We start from the raw sequence: 11,389 nt of genomic DNA, 5'->3' as shown, positions 1-11,389 counted from the left end.
GTGTATCTTGATAAATTCCATTATGTCTTCAATAAAATCCTAATGAAGTTTAAAATAAATGTTATTGAATAATAATAAATTAGATATAACACGTATAATGCTTTTTCTGGGTAAGTAATATAAGATAAATTCAGTTAAAAAATAACAACATTTAGATTGTACTGAAGAGGATATTTTGTCTATGAAAGAAAAAATGTATCTAAGATATGGAAATAAAATGTAACAGATACGACAACAGTAGCTATGTCTGGATTATGCATTATTTTTTTATATTCACAATTTTTCTACATTAAAAATAAATGTTACTCAAATAAAAAGAAAATGACTTCAAAAAATAAGCACACTGTTAGGCAATTAAACTATTCATGAGGTCCCAAGAACACTAAGTTCCATTTTATTCTATTTATTTCCAGTTTAACAATCCTTTATTGAGCAAAGCATTGTGCCAGACACTAGGAAAGAAGCAAAGATGAACGAAACACAAGCCATACCCTTAAGAGAGTGCACAATTTGATATGTAGCAAAATGATGCCTGTGCACAGCCATGGCATTCCTGACTCCTTGGTTCCGAACTGAGATGCTGGCATTACATTTGAGCCTTTGAAATTTCCATCCCAAGAGAGTGGCTGACATTATTCCTCCCTGGACCAAATAAGAGCTGCTGTCTAGGAAGAACACTTAGGAAGGATCTCACAAATCTCCCTGAAATGGATCAAGGGAAGAGGTTTGTAGGGTGCATTGGAAGGTGACTTGACCAGATGGTTTCATGGGTAACAGCGAGAGGATGGGAAAGGAGAAGCGTATGGCCTGTGCTGTTCCTCTTCCTCCCCCTCCTCCTCCTCCTCCTCATCATCATCATCACTATTATTATTTGAGAACATGTTTGTCCTGGTTAGTTTTCTGTCACCTTGACACAAGCCAGAGTCATTTGGAAACAGTGAATCTCAATTGAGAAAATGCCCCTATACGATTGGCTTCTAGGCAAGTCTGTAGTGCATTTTCTTTTCTTTGCTTTACTTTCTTTTTTTGTTCCATTAACAGTAACTTTATTCCCTAGCAGGTCATTTCTCTACTGCTTCAGTATTTTCCTCTCAGAGAACACAAGTTTTAGAACTGGATCACTTGGCCCTCTTCTTGTCGCCTCCCAGTTCAAAATGCTTGCATCTCTTAATGGCCAGCATCCTCTTGGATCTGCAGTTGGGTTCAACACACTCAAGCCTGAGCACAATATTCTTTGTGGTTTTGGCCTTCTTTCGAAAGATTGGCTTTGTCTGCCCACCATAGCCACTCTGCTTGCGATCGTAGCGTCGCTTTCCTTGGGCGTACAGGGAATCCTTGCCCTTCTTATACCGGGTCACTTTGTGAGGCTGATGCTTGCCACATTTCTTACAGAAAGTTCTTCAGGTTTTTGGTACGTTGACCATGTTTGTAGTAGAAGTGTCTGCGATGAAAACGAGAGGCCGGCTGCTGCGATCCCCGACTCAACCTCACGTGCCCTACTTTCTTTTTTTTAACGATGCATTCTCTTGATTAATGATTGTTGTGAGTAGGCCCAGCTCACTGGGGGTGGGGTAGTACCCCTGGGCAGAATGATATAAGACGGCAGGCTGATAGCAACCCAGTAAACTGCCTTTCCATGGCCTTTCAGGGCCTCCTTCCTCTTTAATCCATTAGGACAGGGAGGATGAGGTTAGATGATGAATGGTGAGGAATTGTTTAGGATTGGACAAATCAAGCAACTATTTAAATTATGGAATCTCTGAAACTCCTCGACATCAGGAGAGCTTCTCAGAGATCATATTGTCATTTTTTTCATCTGCACACAAGACAATCCATCCTTTTAGACGGGAACAATCTCAACCAAACCACAAAGCGCTTACCAGCCCTTTCCAGCGAGGATCGCATGAACATGTGAATTCATGACATAAATTATAGCTCCATTTTCTAGAAAGGTTAGGAAGACATTATGAGGTTAAATAACCTGCCCAGATAACCAAATAAACTATGCCCTAAAAACCTGTGCCAAATAAATGTGATAAAGCCAAGTAACTGGCCCAGTGTGGCAAAAAAGAAGCAGGTTACAAGATTTAAATCACTTGATCCAGACTCAAAGGTGCTGTAGATTAGGCATTTCACAAGATTCCTGGGGCCTCCCATCCTCCTTACTATCTTACCTGAGCAGACCCTTTGCTCTTTACCGCTTTTCCTGTTGTCACATCCACCCCGACCAGCAGGAAAGACGCAACACCACGTTGTCCTTCTTCAAGCAGGTTTACTCAGGAACGCTTCACATTGCAATGCAGAAACGGGAATGCCGAACAATCCCGGGTCGCGCCTTAAATACCCTACTGACTCCTCCCAATCACCCCAGTCACGTACTGGCAGTCCATTGATTCACAGCACGTGATGACACCTCAGGCAAGCTGAGAGGCATGGCGTCTTCGCAGTGAAGGTGGCTGGGATGTGGCTAAGTCAGAGGTAATGAGGAAGTCAGCACAGGTCATAAGACCTGTTAGCCATCCGGGCGCCATCTTGGGGCGGCGGCCGCACCAGCTCCTCACATCCTGTGAGAAAGGCAGCCTCCTCCTTAGGACAGCTGTCCCTGTTTCTCTCTGAAACTCACCTTCTAACTGTCCTACCTGCTCAGTCCCAGGATGGAGATCAGGCCATCTGGTTTCTTGACAAGCACCTTCCCTGGACCAACATGGCCTCCAGGTTGCTCCTTTACAATTACTGCCAGTCTGGCTACCCTCCTTGCTTCAACTTCATTCATCTTTGTTCTACACATTTAGAAGTTAAATTACACTCAGTGAAGGTTTGTATACATGCTGGGTACACGAGTTTTGAGCTCCTTTAGGTGACTATGAAGGGGTGAACGTACTGGATCATACAGTAAGAATATACAATTTTGTTTTATGGAGGCTTCCACACCGTTTTGTAAAGGAAAGTATACAATTTTGCATTCCACTAGCAGTGAAAGAAGTTCTATGTCTTGCATCCTCATTGTATTCTGTTCTGGTAACATCTGTGACTTATCCAAGACTTTGAATCACTAGTTGCTGATTCGTGCTATCTCGGTTTGATGTTTACAGTTCTTTCAGGCTGGCTAAAATGTTTTGTTTCTATTTGTTTTCCATTTCTATACCATTTTAGGTGAGCTGCACATTTCGCCCTTGTGGAGACACGCTATCCAGACACCCATCTGTTTCTGAAGCACTCAGTAAGTGGCATCTGTATATGTCAGGCATTTATTTTTCTCTCACTTTTCCCACTGTGTCATTTTAATTTTTGCTCTGCACCAAAATGGAACCAGTGCTTATAAACTCCATTTCACCAAAGCATAATGCAAAAGTATAATTTGCATAAAATTCTTAGGGTCTCATTGTGTACTGCAAATGAACGCATCCAGTCTCTCCATGTAGTGCTGGATTCTAAGATTGTTGGTTCTTTGAATGCCTAGTATTGTGGAGGAGTATGTGATTGGTTACTATATAGATGGCTGCTAAAAGTGCTCTTAGAGCCAGAGGAGCATGACTGAGTTTTTAAATTTCAATTTCAAACATTCAGAATTATGGAAAATATAATAAATGACTACTGGGCAATGGGATTGAAATTGACTGGTCTTGGGGAGCAGGGGAAGCATGGTTTGGTAGAATTAGCTTCCACAGTCACCTGGTGCAAGGCAAATAACCATGGCAGAAACTGTCAAAGGTGTCAGAGCTTCATCAGTGATGTGTTTCCTGAAGACTTGAAGGAAGAAGGCAGTGGGCTCTGACCCCAGAGGGGTGAGGAGTAAAGTTGGGGGTGGGGCGAGTAGATTTAATATGAAATTTCCCCTTAAGAGTCCCAAAAGTATTCTATATCATTGGCATTTTATGCTACAGTATGTAAGAAAAGTCTGGCACTTAAATTTTTTACTTGCCATAATGATCTCTTTAATTAAAAATAAAAGCAAGGGCTGGTGAGATGGCTCAGTGGGTAAGAGCACCTGACTGCTCTTCCGAAGGTCCAGAGTTCAAATCCCAGCAACCACATGGTGGCTCACAACCATCCGTAACAAGATCTGGCGCCCTCTTCTGGAGTGTCTGAAGACAGCTACAGTGTACTTACATATAATAAATAAATAAATCTTTAAAAAAAATAAAAGCAAACGATAAGGAATAACATGAAAATAGTTTATTTAAGATAGATGCGGTGTGATGCTATATAAACTTCAAATGTACAAAAGTAGGTATGGTATTTATAGATGCACACATATGGGACCAAGTTTACAAAGTTTCACAGCTAATTTTCTCAGGGAAGAAAGGAAGAAATAGAAGATCAGGAAGTCTCACCCAGGAACCATCCCTCTCGGTTGCTCTTCTTTGAAAATAAAAAGCATTCTGGAAAAACTGAAGCCAAATATGGCAAAATACTGATATTTGATGAATCTGGGCGAAGCTATAGTGGTTTTAGTTGTTCTCTTATTAGAAATGCACTCGAAATGTTACACATTATAAAGAATTAATGATTGAGTATATTTGAAGTGATAAAGAATTGGCAGGCAGGGTGGTGAATGCCTTAAACCTCATCATTTCAGAGGCAGCAACAGGAGGATCATCATGAGTTCAAAGCCCAGACAGGTCTACGTAGTGAGATCCTGGACAGCCAGGGCTACATAGAAAGACCTTGTCTCAAAAACAGAAACAGACAAGCAAATGACAACATTAAAAAACCAACAACACAAAATAAGCAAAGAGCAGAACAGGTGGCTTTCTGCTCTTCAGCCTGTGTCAGGGACAATGACACAAGTCTGTCAGTGTGATTTAGAGAAGGAGGGGCAGATCCCTAAGAGAAGAGAAAGAAACTTCAGCTTGCTTTAGAGACAACAAATGAGTATTCACACCTTACACAGTGTAACCTATTCTTGTGTCTTTCTTTTCATATCTCTTTTTTAAAAATGAGATTTCTAGACTGCTAGGTGCACAAAAATCTATGAAATCTATGAAAGGCTATGTACTATTTAAAATAGGTTTTAATAGAATCTTCTTATTGCAAGTGGTAAGGTTTCATAGAACACATTTCATGGCTGATAATAAAAGCTGAAGTTCTGGAGGGTCCCCACAACCTCCTCCCTCCCTAGTTGTCTGTTTCCTATCTTTCTGCTGGCCCTCAGGGCTTCAGTCTTTTTCCCTTACCAGATCCCAGATCAGGTCCCCCCCCCCCCATGCACCAGAAACCTGGGAGGTGAGAGATTCTCAGGACTCAAAGGGAGGGACCTTAGATGAAATGCCTGACAGAAGGGAGAGGGAACTTATAGAGCCCATCTCCTGTAGGAAGACAGGACATCAAATGAGGGAGGGGGCGGCATCCCACAGTCACAACTCTGACCCATAATTGTTCCTGTCTGAAAATATTACAGGGATGGAAATAAGGAGCCTGAGGAAAAGAAGGTCCAGAGACAGACCCAAAGAGGAATCCAGATCAACAGGAGGTCCCAAGGCCTGACACTATTACTGAGGCTATGGAGCGCTCACAAAAAGGGACCTAGCATGACCACACTCTGAAAGACCTAACAAGCAGCTGAAAGAGTCAGATGCAGATATTTGCACCCAATCAATGGACAGAAGCAACTGACCCCTGTTGTTGAATTAGGGAAAGACTGAAAGAAGCTGAACAGGAGGGTGACCCTGTAGGAGGACCAGCAGTCTCAATTAATTTGGACCCTGGAGATCTCTGAAACACTGGACCACCAAACAGGCAGCATACACCAGATGATATGAGGCCCCCAACACACATACACCCGAGAACTGCCAGGTCTGTGTTCATTCAGAGATGATGCATCTAACCCTCAAGAGACTGGAGGCCCCCGGGAGTTTAGAGGTCAGGTGGGGTGGGTTGTGGGGACATCCACGTGGAGAGAGAGGATTGGGGAGCAGGTATGGGATGTGAAGCAGTCAGGGTGGACGGGGTGGGGAGTACAATATGGAGTGTAAAAAAAAAAAAGCTGAAGTTCATCATAAGAATCCTTGGAAATAAGCATATTATAATATACTCTTTTCATTACTGTGGAGTTATGTAATAAGCATTATGTATTTGGTCTCTTATCCTGATTCCCACATGTGTTTAGGGGGTATAGAAAGGGGTTGGTACAGTACTAGCTTTCAAGATAAAAATGCCACCATCTTCAAAAGCTCAACTGGGTCTTCTCAGAAAAGACTCCCACAGCTGAGCCTGTTGACTGTTTGCTTCCCTCGTAGAAAGAAGAGGTGGGTGGGTGGGTGGGTGGGGTCATGGGTCAATCCCCCTTCCCAATCAGAACACCACATGGCCTTGGGGTCATGAGATTTAGGGGATATAGGTGGGAAAGGATGAGGACAGCAGGCTCCATCCATACAGTCTGGGAAGACAGCATCCCTGCTGCATGCAGACCTTCCAATGTGGCTGCTTCAGGTTATTTATGGCCCCTGCCCATAACTTCTCACCCATTGTTCTGTAAGGAAATTTGGTGAGCTTGTTGCTGCTTTCCCTAAGACTTAGAACCTAAGCAAAACTAGGTGGAATTGTACCTCAGTTTGTCATCTTAGGAGGAGGGGTAGATATTGTGTGTGCCTACCTCAGGGAAAGAAGGATAGCAACAGTGTATGTATATGTCATGTCTAAGTGTACATGTGATGTGATGTGATGTGATGTGATGTGATGTGATGTGATGTGATGTGATGTGATGTGATGTGATGTGATGTGATATGTGTACATGATGCTGAAGTCTGTGGGCTTATATGTGCTCCCCTCAGCCAGGGCCAGTGGAGACCAAAGGATGGTTCAGGTTTTCTCTCTTTATTGTTTTTCATTTTTTAATCATCATTTTATGTTAATTTATATGGGTATTTGTATGCATGTATGTGTGTGCATCACGTGTGTATCTGAAGAGGCCAGAAGAAAACACCAGAACTGGAACTGAAGTTACTGATCATTGTAGGTGTAGGAATTGAACTCAGGTCCCCTGGAAAAGCAGCCAGTGCTCTGAACTGCTGAGTCTTTGCCTGTAATCCCACTTAGTCTTATTGTTCTGCATTAGTGGGTCTCGCAGAACTTGGAGGTCACTATTTTGGCTAGGTTAGCTGTTTAGGAACTCCTCGGGATCGTTCTGTGTCTAACACAGTTCTGTGTCCAATGATGAGGTTACAGAACTGTGCCACCACGCTCAGCTTTCACACTGGTAATGGTGATTTGAACATAGGTCCTTATCCTTGTGCATCAAGCACATTACCCCCTGAGCAATTTCCAGAGCCCGTTCCTGGTTCCTGTCAATCTCTCCTCTCCCACTGACCTCAGAATCTCAGTATTAGGGATAGCTTTTGGATGAAAATGAGACAGCTAGTAGTCAGGACTCCTGGGTAGCTTCTTGCAGGGGAGAGCTTTTCATCAGAAAGTCCAAAGAATGATTAGAGGATTGTGACTTGCTTGCCCACCTCTACCCTCTATAGGTGGTAAATAGACTAAAGGTTGACTTGATCCCTAATAGCAAATAATGCTACTAATGATGTAATGAACATTCATGAAATCCCTTTTTATGGTTTGAGAAGTGTCTGGACACAGGTTCCTGGATGGTGGTGTGCACAGAGAGGACATGTCACCGAATACCCCTTTCTCCATGCCTGGCTCTGTTCACCTCTTCCATCATAGGGATCTCATTGGTGTTTTCTGAGCTGCTCTGGCAAATAAAGAGAATTCAAGGGTCACAAGAGTCTCCAGTTTAGAAGTGGGGGTCAAGATGGGAAGGGTCATAGACTTGAGTATTGGATTGACACATTAAGTGGTGCACAGTCTAGTCAAGACTAGATATGACACCATCTCCAAGTAAATGGTATCAGAATTGATGTGAATTATAGGACATATAGCTAGTATGTATTGCAGAACTATTCAGTCTATGAGAAATACCAGTATTCCTTAGTGTTCAGCACTGAAATGTTTGTGTTAACTAGTATGTCAGGTTAAAACAAAAAGGAATCCTGTCCCTCATTTTTAGAAGAACTAAGAGAACAGAGAGAGCTTTTGTAATTTGGTAAGACTATCAAGTAGTTTTTGTACTTTCTAGTTTAGTTGACGTTTCCTGGATGCTGCACTGAGAGGCAGTATAAAAAGATGGTTGAACTTGAGTTTCAGTTTGACATTGACTCACCCTGTGGTCCTAGGAAGACAATTGCTCTAATTCTCAATTTCCTCGATAAGATTGGCAGCAACAAAAAGGACTTGTTTGTGAAGAGAAATGAGGGAATTGCTCACAGTACACTTAACACACTTTCTCATTTTGTTGACTTCTGGCTACGACACTATACTATAATGCAATATCAAGAGTGAATGACGAGCTATTGAGGAAATATTTTTGCCTGGGACTCTTGAGGTTGTATTTTCCGCTTCACTCCCATGTTTGAGCTAAGAAACTCTTGTTAGCTTCCATAAAGTAGAGAGCCAACTTCTTGGCATCCTTTTCTTTGTTCAGAGCCTGCTAAGTTAGAGACCAAGTTCCTTTTGACTTTGGGAGAAAGATGGAAAGGGATAACCCTGTTGATGGATATTATTATCCCATATTTTTGGTTTTGGAGAAACTTTGAACATCACTTACAGTGGATGTCCTGTCACTGTTAAGAAGGACATAGTGGGGAAGCTCCCAGTAACTCCTGACAGATTCTTCTCTCAGATAAGCTTGCCAAGCTTACTTGGGCCCAAAGGAACAGTTAGCACGCAGCCAAGGGGAACAGCTTAAAGCACTTAAGAGCTTTTAAAACACAACTTTTCTCTTCATAAATATAAAATAATGTTTATTGTAGAAAATTGTAAAACAGATGCTATGAATTAATGTGTCCACTAAAAGTTCATGTGTTAGAAACACAATGCCCTAAATCACATGTTAGGACGATTTAAAGACAGGCCACTGGAACACAGTCAGGATTAAAGTCAGGAAAGCAGGAACCATATGATGCCATTATAAGAATAGGAATGGAGACCTGAGCTGGCACATATGCCCATTGTGTTTCACCGTGCAACACTCTCCACCATATTATGATGCAGTGAGATGACCCTACCCAGATCCAACAGACACAAGCAGGATGTCTTTGGCTTTCCAGTCTCTAGAAATGTGAATCTAGCAACTTCTACTCTTGGTCAATTACCTGGTCTGGGACATTTTGACATAGCAAGAGACTTCCTGTGTGTATTAAAAATAAAGGCATTTTAAGTTAGTTTTTGTTATCTTACAGAGCTACACAGCTAAGAGGAAGGAATATCCTTTTGAGAATCGCTATCCCAGATGTTTTTATGGCTGCTGCATATTTTCAAGTTTTCTGTGTGGGAAATTTCTTTATAGCATGTTGTAAAAACAACATAATATAGATTAATTATCTATCTATTTATCTATCTATCTATCTATCTATCTATCTATCTATCTATCTATCTATGTATCATCTCTCTTTTTTCCCTCTCTCCGTTTATTCATTGTCTTTCTAGCCATCTACCAAACATTTGTCAATTTGTATCTGTCTTCTAGCATCTATATCTATCATCTACTTACCTACCTATGTACCTATCTATCAACCCTGATGTCAGAAAAAGCTTATCTTTTTAACAATTTTAATATTTTTTACTTATTCACTTTACACCATTCACTGCCCACCCCCTGGTCATCCCCTCCCAAAATCCTTCTGTTCTCCTCTCTCCTCTTCTCCTCTTGGTGGGTGGGGGCCTCCCTTGATATCCCTCACCCCACTCTGGCACTTCAAGTCTCTGCAAGGCTAGGTTCTTCCTCTCCCACTGAGGCCAGAGAAGGCAGCCCAGCTTGTAGAACATATTCCACAGATAGGCAACAGCTTCTGGGATAGCCCCAACTCCAGTTGTTTAAGACTCACATGAAGACCAAGCTGCACACCTGTACATGTATGCAGGGAGGCCTAGGTCTAGCCTGTGTATGTTCTTTGGTTGGGTGTTCACACTCCGAGATCCCCAAGGGTCAAGGTTAGTTGACTATGTTGGTCTTCTTGTGGACTTCCTATCTCCTTTGGGACCCACAATCCTCCCTCCTATTATTCTATAAGAATCTCCAAGTCCATCCATTGTTTGGCTATGGGTGTCTGTATCTGTTTGAGTCAGCTACTGGGTGGAGCCTCTGAGAGAATAACAAACTCCTGTGTGCAAGGATAACAGAGTATCATTAATAGTATTAGGGTATAGTGCTTGCCCATGGATGGGTCTCAAGTTGGGTCAGTTATTGGTTGGCCATCCCCTCAGTCTCTGATTCTCCCCCCCACCCCCAATGAAAACAAGCTAATCTTTTAAGAATGCAAAAATAAGTGACTTAAACCTCAAAGAAAGAATGTGAAGTGATAATTTTTTACCTGGAGTCTCATGCCAGAAGATCGTATTTCACACAGTAATCATAAAACACATTATGAATTGAGTCCCTCGAACAGCCCAACTTGTTCAGAAGGACTTCATTGCTTGACTTTAAGACAGGACACTCCGGTGTTGCATTCAGAATGGCACAAATACTCAATTTTCCTAAAGTTTGAGAAAATTATTCTTAGGGTACATGTTTTTCAACTTATCTTCCAACAATTCTTTTATAGTTGCTCAGAAAAATCTTGGGAAGCTGGGAATTAAAAATCTTTCTTTCAGATGAATGGATTGTTTTCTGTTGGGTCACTGACCCTGGTCTCTTCCTTGGACTGCTTGTCTACTCTGAACATGCAAAGGGTAGCATTCCGAGTCATCTGTCAGGTACCAGGGGAGAAGAGGTGCTTTCAGATATGGTAATGCCAGAGGCATGTGCTTTGTAGGAATCCAAGATTTTCTATTTTACCCTGTAGCAAAAAGAAACACGAGTCCAAAAAGTCAATGTATAAGGTACACAGGGCAATCTTAAGGAGGCTTTGGGTAAAAAGAAAGGGAGAAAAGGATTTAATGGAAAGAATTCTAGATATTTTAGTGGTTATTTTAACTCATTGCTTTACCTGTAAGTAATTTCTTTTGGGTGACAAATCGGTCATCAGTTGTGTCTAGAGGCTCTGTGGAAAAGGCTGTAGCAATTAGCTAGGTTTCTTGGCATGTGGCTTATTTGTTAAGACTCTGCTGAACTCCCTCCCAGCCGGAGGACAGTGGTCCGCCCTGCACGGGAGCCCTCTGCCTCAGGAGCAGGGAGCGCCATCTTGGTTCCGGGACTCGCCGAACTTAGGAACTTAGTCTGCACAGGGGAGAGTGTGCACCACAGGGGCAGACAGCTTCTGGGATAGGCGGGAGCCACAGAGCCTCTGAGGCAGCAGCCTTTTGGGGCCGCAGACATCTGGCACCCTCCCAGCCAGAGGACAGTAGTCCGCCCTGCACGGGAGCCCTCTGCCTCAGGAGCAGCGAGCGCCAT

The 11,389-nt window shown here is 42.5% G+C and overlaps 1 pseudogene; it reads right to left on the bottom strand.

The window, feature by feature from the left end:
* Nucleotides 1-1,031: 1,031 nt before the first annotated feature.
* LOC110310959 lies at nucleotides 1,032-1,424 on the bottom strand (annotated as a pseudogene).
* Between the last annotated feature and the right edge of the window lie 9,965 nt (nucleotides 1,425-11,389).

Source organism: Mus caroli, chromosome 15, assembly GCF_900094665.2.
Source record: "Mus caroli chromosome 15, CAROLI_EIJ_v1.1, whole genome shotgun sequence".
Lineage (NCBI taxonomy): Eukaryota > Metazoa > Chordata > Mammalia > Rodentia > Muridae > Mus > Mus caroli.
Note: the sequence above shows the minus strand (reverse complement) of the source record. Positions and strands in the feature narration are given on the sequence as shown.